Source organism: Chiloscyllium punctatum, chromosome 11, assembly GCF_047496795.1.
Source record: "Chiloscyllium punctatum isolate Juve2018m chromosome 11, sChiPun1.3, whole genome shotgun sequence".
NCBI lineage: Eukaryota > Metazoa > Chordata > Chondrichthyes > Orectolobiformes > Hemiscylliidae > Chiloscyllium > Chiloscyllium punctatum.
In genome coordinates this window covers 56,987,583-56,997,310 of record NC_092749.1, presented here as the reverse complement: position 1 = coordinate 56,997,310, position 9,728 = coordinate 56,987,583, and the positions used below count along the sequence as shown (strand labels likewise).

General features: G+C 42.3%; 1 long non-coding RNA gene across 1 annotated transcript in view; it reads right to left on the bottom strand.

Annotated features, from left to right (window-relative positions):
- Positions 1-1,724: 1,724 nt before the first annotated feature.
- Positions 1,725-9,728, bottom strand: part of LOC140483018 (uncharacterized) — a 52,117-nt gene continuing 44,113 nt past the window's right edge. Inside the window, exon 4 of the long non-coding RNA XR_011961857.1 lies at positions 1,725-2,286. This is a non-coding gene — a long non-coding RNA (uncharacterized lncRNA). The remainder of the gene's footprint in view (positions 2,287-9,728) is intronic.

Sequence of the window (9,728 nt, the reverse complement as noted above, 5' to 3'; positions counted from 1 at the left end):
GAGCAGGAATGTTGCTGCACTTCATTTGGCTTGGAATCTGGTAATGACGAGGATTTCATGGGTCTCTCTGCAACTTTGTACCGTTGTCCTGATACAGGTAACTGCAGCTGCACTACTCCTTCCTCTTTAACAGCATTACCTTCCCATTCATCCTCGTCAGAGGAGAATTTGGTTCTCCTATCTTCCTATAAGACCATAAGAGAAAGGAACAGGAATAGGCTGTTTGGCTCATCAAGCCTGGTCTGCTCTTCAATAGGATCATGTTGATCTGACATTCCTCACATTCACTTTTTTGTCTCTTCTTTATAACCCTTGATTCCTCTAATAATCAAGAATTTATCTCTCTCAGCCTAAATATACATCAGGACTTTATCTCTGCAGCTCTCTATGGCAAAGAGTTCCAAAGGTTTACATCCCTCTGAGGCAAGAAAGTCATCTTCATTTAGCTATTAAGTTGACAGCCCTTAATTCTGAGACTTTACCCTCTGGTCCTAGGTTCTCCCATGAAGGGAAACATCCTCTCAGCATTTACCCAGCCAAGCCCCTCAAGACTCCTACATGCTTCAATGAAATCACCTCTCTTTCTCCTAAACTCCAGACAGTTGAGCCCCAACCTGTTTAACCTTTGCTCATAAGACAATCTCTCTATACTGGGAATCATCCTAGTGAACATTCTCTGAACTGCTTCCTTCCTCCAAGTCAATAATGTAAATTGTAAACAGTTGCAGAGCTATCACTGATCCCTGTGGAACCCCATTGGTTACAGGTCACCAAACTGAAAAAGAACCTTTTTATTCCACAATGTTGCTGCCTGCCCATGACACAATTATGACTCTTACCTCATTATTTAACCTTTTGTGAGGTACATTGTTGAACACCGAATGGAAGTCCAAATGCAGCATTGGATTCTGCTCCCCACCCCCCTACCTCCCTCCCTATCCACTCTGGTTGTTATCTCCTTGATAACTAATAAATTAGTCAGACACAATTCCCCTTTCATGAAGCTATATTAACCCTGCTTGATTAGGTTATGATTTTCCAAAAGTCTGCTATTACTTCCTTAAAAGTTGACTCCAATACTTTTCAACAATACATGTTAGACTACCCACTCCAGAGTTACCTCCTTGTTGCCTTCCTCCTTTTTGAATAAGTGTATCACTTTGGTTTTTAAATCCGCTGGTACTTCTTCAGAATCCAAGGATTTTTGGAAAGTTACAACCAATATATTCATGATCATTGTAGTGACCTTTCTTAGATTCCTGGGATGCATGCCATCAGGGCTAAGGATTTACCTTTTAGCCCTATTCATTTTTTCTCAAGATGGTAATGGTACTTAAATCCTCCTTGTATTCTTTCCTGTCACCCTCTGCAAATTCTTCCAAACTGCACTGAACAAGATAATGTAGGGTGTAGCAGAGCGTAATAATCCTGGATACTCATTCTGGAGCTTATTGAGGTGTTTCAATTAATTTGTCATAGAGTCACATAATCCTAGAGATGTATAGCATGGAAACACACCCCTCAGTCCAACGCTTCCATGCTGGCCAGATATCCTTAACTAATCTAGTCCTATTTGCCAGCACTTGGCCCATATCCCTCTAAACCATTCCTATTCTTGTACCCACACAGATACCTTTAAAATGTTATAATTGTACCAGCCTCCACCACTTCTCTGGCTGTTCATTTCATACATGCTCAACCATTTGCAAGATAAAGTTGTCCTTTAGGTCCCTTTGAAATCTTTCCCCTCTCACTCTAATCCTATACGCTCTAATTCTGGACTCCTCCAACCCAGGGAAAACACCTTGTCTATTTATCCTATCTATGCCCCTCATGATTTTATAAACCTTGATGAGTTCACCCTCAGCCTCCGACACTCCAGGAAAAACAGCCTCAGCCTATTCAGCCTCTCTCTATCGCTCAAACTCTCCAACCCTGGTAACATCCTTGTAAATCTTTTCTGAACCGTTTCAAACTTCACAACATCCTTCCTATAGGAGGTAGACCAGAATTGCACACAATATTCCAAAAGTGGCCTAGCCAATGACCTGTACCACTGCAACATGAACTCCCAACTCCTATACTCAATGCTCTGACCAATAAAGAAATGGTCCAGTAAGCAGATACTCATCCCTAGAAGTCCAATAGTTTGCTCCATGGTTCCTTCGCTGAGGCATCGGCTGCATTGGTGTCTGTTCTTGGTGAGTTCCATACTGGTGTCTTTGGCCAGTATTATTGTGGGTATCTCCTTTCACCATGAGCTACTACAACGAATTCTTGTGGCATCTGCAGATGGGTGAGGACATACACATTGTTAAAGATTTCTGGACAGTGCACGCACCCCTGAAAGATCCCGTGGATCTTGCAGCTAATCCTGGGGTTGCAAGCTTATTTAAAGATTTATTATAATTTTTTTCAGAAGACATTTGGATAGGTTTGGAGGGGTATGGATTAGTGGTGCTGGAAGAGCACAGCAGTTCAGGCAGCATCCAAGTAGCTTCGAAATCGACGTTTCAGGCAAAAGCCCTTCATGTTCCTGATGAAGGGCTTTTGCCCGAAACGTCGATTTCGAAGCTACTTGGATGCTGCCTGAACTGCTGTGCTCTTCCAGCACCACTAATCCAGAATCTGGTTTCCAGCATCTGCAGTCATTGTTTTTACCCTGGAGGGATATGGAGCAGGCAGGTGGGACTAGTTTAGTTTGGAATTATGCTCGGCTTGGGTTGGTTGAACCGAAGAGTCTGCTTCTGTACTGCATGATTCTATGACTCTATGACTCCACTGGAATCTTGAAGAGCTTCACAGGCAAAGGGGTTCATGAATGGTTTATAATACCTGGATTATTGCCTGAATCATTTTCAAATTTGCATAGATAAATAAGATTAGAGATTCAACAGTGTGGGTCAAAAATTTGGTGTGGGGAATGGGTTTTGTTTTCTGGGATACCAGCAATAGTACTAGGCAAAGAGTATCTATACCATTGGAAGGCCCCACACCTGAACTTTGCTAGAACCAGTATTCTGTTCAATTGTATAATTTGGGCAGTGGAGAAAGCTTTAGGTTAAATAGTGGTGCAAAGTTATCAAGTGTAAGGTGCTGTGCAAAAGGAGAACAACAAAGTAATAGAGCAGGACTGGAAGTTGGATAATAGTTACTACAGCATGAGAAAAAGAGGCAGAGCATACATACATGCATTGGCAAATAAGACCAGATATTATAAAAAAGATAAACAAAAATAAAGCTGTATATCTAATTGTATCTCAGATAGGGTTCAGATAGACTGTAGAGCTGAAGCCACAGCCAGATCAACCAGATTCTCAATGAAAAGGGGAACAGGATCAAAGGGCTAAATGGCTTACTTCTTTCTATGCCACACTGACACGGATACTCTTCCAACCCTTATGGATTCACATCCTCCTCTAAGATTGGGAATATGTGAATAATGGAACCCCAAGATATCCAGCTTTGACTATCAGATAACAGCAGACAGCTGCGCAGACTGCAGTAGATTACCATCATACTGGCCCCTTGGTTGTCAACATTCTGTACTGCTTGCTCCTGTGCTACTATTCCCTATTGTGGCTCTAGTCTTCGTTGAGAATGGTTCTGGGTCATCCTCTACTATCTCTCTACACTGTAGTCAATAGACATGCAGGGATGACTTGGCCTAGCATTATGTATACACCTGTGATCATCAATTAACATTTAAAAATAATAGAATGAAGGCTTTACAGGCAATGCCAGCATTTGTTGCTAATCCTAACTCATTTTGAACTGAATGGCTTTCTATGTCAGAGGAAGGTTATAAACCTTTCACTCTTGATTAATGAAAACATTTTTGGTCAATGATTTCATTTTTATTGGCTGAGTTGGATTTGTCCTGCCTTTTGTGTACAGGACATATGTGGACAATTTTCCACATGGTTGGATTGAATCCTGTGTTGAAGCAGGACTGGAATTGCTTGGCTGGGGATGCAACAAGTTCTGGAGCACAAGTCTTCAGTACTGCCAGTACTGTCCACACGTGCCACCGTGGGCGGCACGGTGGCACAGTGGTTAGCACTGCTGCCTCACAGCGCCAGAGACCCGGGTTCAATTCCCGCCTCAGGCGACTCTCTGTGTGGAGTTTGCACATTCTCCCCGTGTCTGCGTGGGTTTCCTCCGGGTGCTCCGGTTTCCTCCCACACTCCAAAGATGTGCTGGTCAGGTGAATTGGCCGTGCTAAATTGCCCCTAGTGTTAGGTAAGGAGTAGATGTAGGGGTATGGGTGGGTTGCGCTTCGGCGGGTGTGGTGTGGACTTGTTGGGCCGAAGGGCCTGTTTCCACACTGTAAGTAATCTAATCTAATCTAAACACCCCATCTCTCCTACACCAAAGCTCATGGAGCCAACACCCCTTGCCTCAGACAACTAAACCTACCTTCATTATAAACTTTACCCTAGTTTGTAACCTTTGTTGGGATCTCATTGGTATGAGATCTATGATCAGGAAGTTGGCTTTAGGGGATCATCATAGACAGGAGAACACACATAAAAATGAATTATGGTCACTTGTGGCATCTATTTAGTTGAACCATTGAGCATGTGGATAACTTTTCCAACTAAAAAGACCATCCTCCCACCTTGTGTAATTGTAATTAATGTATTCATTGTGATGGGGCTCTCTGTACCATAGTGATAAAATGGTGTGCAAGATCTTTTACAGATCCTCCATTAACACCCCATATCTGTTGTTTCTGACCCCCATTCCTCAGCTACCCTTGACCCTCCAGCTACAATCTTATAACAGTTAGCATCTTCTTTTTCCTGAAGCATACACCCATACTTAGCTCCATTTGTATCCTGATTGCTCCCATTATCCAATCCACCTGTTCTTTAATATTGTAATACTCCATTAAGCCATCCATTACCGAACCATACCCTGCAACTCCTTGGCTATTGCATCCCATTTCCCCCCTCTCACTCTCACTGTTCCCCTCTGCTTCCCTGTACCCTCAGTTTAACCTTTAGGGCTCCAACATTGACACTATTGATAATACCCTAGTGTACTATCCATCTGTCACCATCTTTCCTTTTAAATCCTCTCTCCTGCCAACCCTATGGAGTTATCCTGCAATGACCATAATACCCTGCCTTCCTTTACAGCAGATGCCCTAATTCCTGTCTCCATGCTTTCCCAGGATACACTTCCCATGACAAACGTCCTGCCATGCCCCACACTGCCTCTACCCATGCTAGTTCAATTCCCAGCTGATCCCCAAAGAAGCCACAGCAGCAGAACCTCATACCGGCTGCAGCAGGTCCACCACCTCCTCTGCTGCATACCACTGATACAGTGGGAATCTTTAGGCATGTATGAGTTACTCAGGCATAACAATTGGGAGGGAAATTTTAATTCTGGTGTGATAGCATTTGATTGAGCATACATCACAAGCGAAAGGTCTTCCATTACGAAATTCAACCTGTCTTTAAAATGCAGAGAGTTCAATGCCATATTTGATTTGTGGTTTCCCACTTGGGGTGTAGCACAGGATTCCAATCTCTACTTTCTCTCTCTCTCTCTCTCTCACACATACACACTCACTCACTGTCTCTTGCTGTAAATGCCACCAGACCTGCTAGATGACAGAAAACAGTAGATAGCCTATTTCCCAGGTAGGATTTTCCATTCAGAGGTCAACTGGGATTTTCCAGTTGAGCTCCCGGTGCCCATAGATGGCAAACTGGAAGCATTTTGGTTTTGAGTCCATCCCTGCCTTTTGGGTCCAGCTACTCCATTAGCATAAGACATGGGACATAGGAGCATAAATTAGGCCACTTGGCCCATTGAAGCTGCTCCACCATTCAATCACAGTTAATAGTTTTTTTCCGCTTTCTCCCTGTAACATAGAACATAGAAAAGTACAGCACAGAACAGGTCCTTTGGCCTACGGTGTTGTGCCAAAGATTAATCCTAATGTAAAATAAAATAACCTTACATACGCACCCCTCAATTCACTGCTGTCCATGTGCATGTCCAGCAGGCGCTTAAATGTTCCTAATGACTCTGCTTCCACCACCACCGCTGGCAAAGCATTCCATGCATTCACAACTCTCTGCGTAAAAAACCTACCTCTGACATCTCCTCTATACCTACCTCCTAATATCTTAAAACTATGACCCCTCATGCCAGTCAATCCTGCCCTAGGGAAACGTCTATGGCTATTGACTCTATCCATGCCTCTCATTACCTTGTGTACCTCGATCAGGTCAACTCTCTTCCTCCTTCTCGCCAGAGAGAGAAGTCCAAGCTTAGTCAACCTCTCTTCATATGACAAGCCCTACAATCCAGGCAGCATCTTAGTAAACCTCCTTTGCACCCTCTCCAAAGCCTCTGTTTCTTTCCCATTGTAGGGCGACTGGAACTGGACACAATATTCCAATTGTGGATTCACCAGAGTCTTGTAGAGCCATAGCAAAACCTCGCAGCTCTTAAACTCAATCCCCCGTTAATGAAAGCCAAAACACCATATGCTTTCTTAACAACCCTATCCACTTGGGTGGCAACTTTGAGGGATCTATGGACTTGAACACCAAGATCCCTCTCTTCCTCCACATTGCCAAGAATCCTGTCTTTAATCCTATATTCAGCATACAAGCTCGACCTTCCAAACTGCATCACTTCACATGTAATCAGGTTGAACTCCATCTGCCATTTCTCAGCCCAGCTCTGCATCCTGTCTATGTCATGCTGCAGCCTGCAATAGCCCTCAATATTATCAACGGCACCTCCAACCTTTGTGTTGTCTGCAAATTTACTAACCCACCCCTCAATGTCCTCATCCAAGTCATTTATAAAACCTACAAAGAGCAGAGGCCCAAGAACAGAGCACTGCGGGACACCACTCAAAACTGACCTCCAGGCAGAATACTGTCTATCTACCACTCTCTGCTTTCTGTCAGCCAAACAATTCTGAATCCAGACAGCCAAATCTCCCAGTATCCCATACCTCCTGACTTAATGAATGAGCCTAGCATGGGGAACCTTATCAAATGTCTTGCTGAAGTAACCTTTGATCCCCCTGGCAATTTATCCATCTCTGTTTTACATATACCCAGTGACTTGACCTCCAAGCCTTCTGTGGCAATGTAATTCCATAGATTCACCACTCGCTGGCTGAAGAAGTTTCTCCTTATCTCCATGCTAAAGGGCCTACCCTTTACTCTAAGGCTGTGCTCTCAGGTCCTAATCTATTCTCCCAACAGAAACATCTTCTGAACATCCACTCTGTCCAGACCATTCAGTATTCTGTACATTTCAATCAGATTCCCCCCACACCCTTTCCCTTAATCTGACAGGCTGCCCCGTAAAAATCCATCCCGAAGGTTCACAGCTCGGCTACAAAGGTTTTTTATTTGTATTTTAAATTTGAAAACATTAGAGAAAAGGCACATTGATTATTCTGGGGTTCCCACTCCCTCATTAAATTGTCAATGCATTCTGCTGCTACATTTTGTTTTATCTTATTGTTTGAGCCACATTGAGGTACCTGTTTCGAATGTACAACACAGCAGTGTGTTCAACATAGTGATTTAATTGAAGCTTAAGATGCCTGCCTGCAGGGTGTGTACTTATTATGGAGATCACATGACTATGGCAGAGACATTTGTACATGATTGCATTTGAATACAAAATTCCTCCTTTTGTGCAAAAATTAAAAAAATGGCATGCAGCATCATATACATTTTTATTTAGCCATGTTACTAACTATAAACACTTCTGCTCTCATGTCTTAGCAGTTCATTATTTCCATCAGTCTCTGCCTACGTGTTGTGATATAGTCTGTACACTTAAATCATGCTGGTCTCTTAATGATATGCAGCATGTTGCTGTTGGCTGTTCATTTGGGTGATGTTGTTTCTCCTGGAGTGTTGTTCTCTGTCATCTGTAGTAATATTAATGATTGTTGTTCTGTTTCTATTTGGTTACTATGGACCTTTGTGACTGATGGTTGATATGTGTTCTAAATAGGTGTTGAATTTTCAAGTTTTTCATGAAGTGACTGAATTCTTCACTCAGGAATTGAGGGCCTTTGCTGGTTATGACAATGTCATGAATGCCATAACAGCTGAAGAAATCTCAGCAGTGGCCATTGATGTCAATTGATCCACCCTGTAGTCCGAATGATAAGATAAGATGACCAGTTCTTAAGAGTGTGAAGAGATCTACTACCAGCTTCAACCATGATCTGCCCGGGATGCCATGTACTATCAGTAGCCCTCCACCTTGTTTAGTTTGGTATTCATTACAAGCACTGCACTGGATTATATGGCCCTTGATTTGGTTGCTCATCTTTAGCCAGTAGAGCATAACCCGTGTCTTCCTCAGACTTTACTCAATTCCTTAGCGGTTTGCATGAATGACCTTTAGCACCATCCCTCTCAACTCCTTCAGGACAATTATTCTATGTCCTTTCTGCAGTATAGATTATCAATTCACCTCTATATACTCTTATAACAACTTGTATATCCTTAATGCTCTATGGTCATTCTTTAATCACAACATTTTGCAAAGTTGGAGATTTGTATCTTGTTTGAATAGATTGCTTGATTCGAACAAGCCTTGATCAAAATTTTGATTGAGGTAAACAATGGTTTTTATAATTGTGTTTTGACATCCATAGGCTGTATTTTTTACTTCAAGAAGATCATTAATTTTCTCATGTTGTCTGCAGTGATATTCGCCTGGCGCTGGGGAAATACCAAATGGCATGTGGAACTAACTGCATCAGCTGAAAGGTGTCAAGAGTAGAGTTTAAATGTAAAAGCTTTCTTCTAGCTTCACTTGCTAGAAACCACTTTTCACATCTAAAGCGGTAAAGATTTTCCCTTTGCAAGTTATGGTAAAATTCCTTCAATGGCTAATATAGTGCAGTAGAGTCTCCTCAGGACTTAATTTAGGTTCTTGAGTTAATGCATACTCTTAGCTTACCAGGTTGTTTCACCTATAACCTGCTATTAATCTATTTGTAGGAGTTCTCATTTATTCATTTATTCCCTCCTTTTCCAAATCTTCTGCCTAACCTTTCAAGCTAGCTTTGAAGGCAACTACAACTTCACTTGATAGACACTGAATTTGTCTTGCAACCTCATCCATCACCTTGACTGAACCAACCTTATGTATGGCATATAAAGCTTTGTCAGAATCTTCAGCCTATTGCTCCAGTGACCATCTGTACCGACTATTGTGCTTCTAATTAACCATACACTTGTATGCAAAGTACTCTATATTGCAGTGGGAACACTGGCTTGCCCATGCTGGACATGCCTTCTTCTGTTTTGTATGATGTCTTCTGCTGTATTTGCATCCTACCCTTTGTCTGTAATACTTCTAGCCTGTGTTCGGTATCTGTGAGCAAATGGTAAGACCTGGCCTGTGTTGATATGAATATGCTCTATCTATTGATTCACAACTTTGGCATCTTTCCTGAGTTTGTGTTCTCTCAGTTGGAGTATTTCATAGAACACAGAACAATATAGCAAAGTACAGACCCTTTGGCCCTTCGATGTTTATCCTACTCTAAGATCAGATTAACCTACATATCCTTCATTATACTATCTTCTATGTATCTATCCAAGAGTCGCTTAAATGTCCCTAATGTACCTGACCCTACTACTACTGCTGGTAGTGTAATCCATGCACCCACTACTCTCTGTGTAAAGAACATACTTCTCACATCTTCCCAAAAC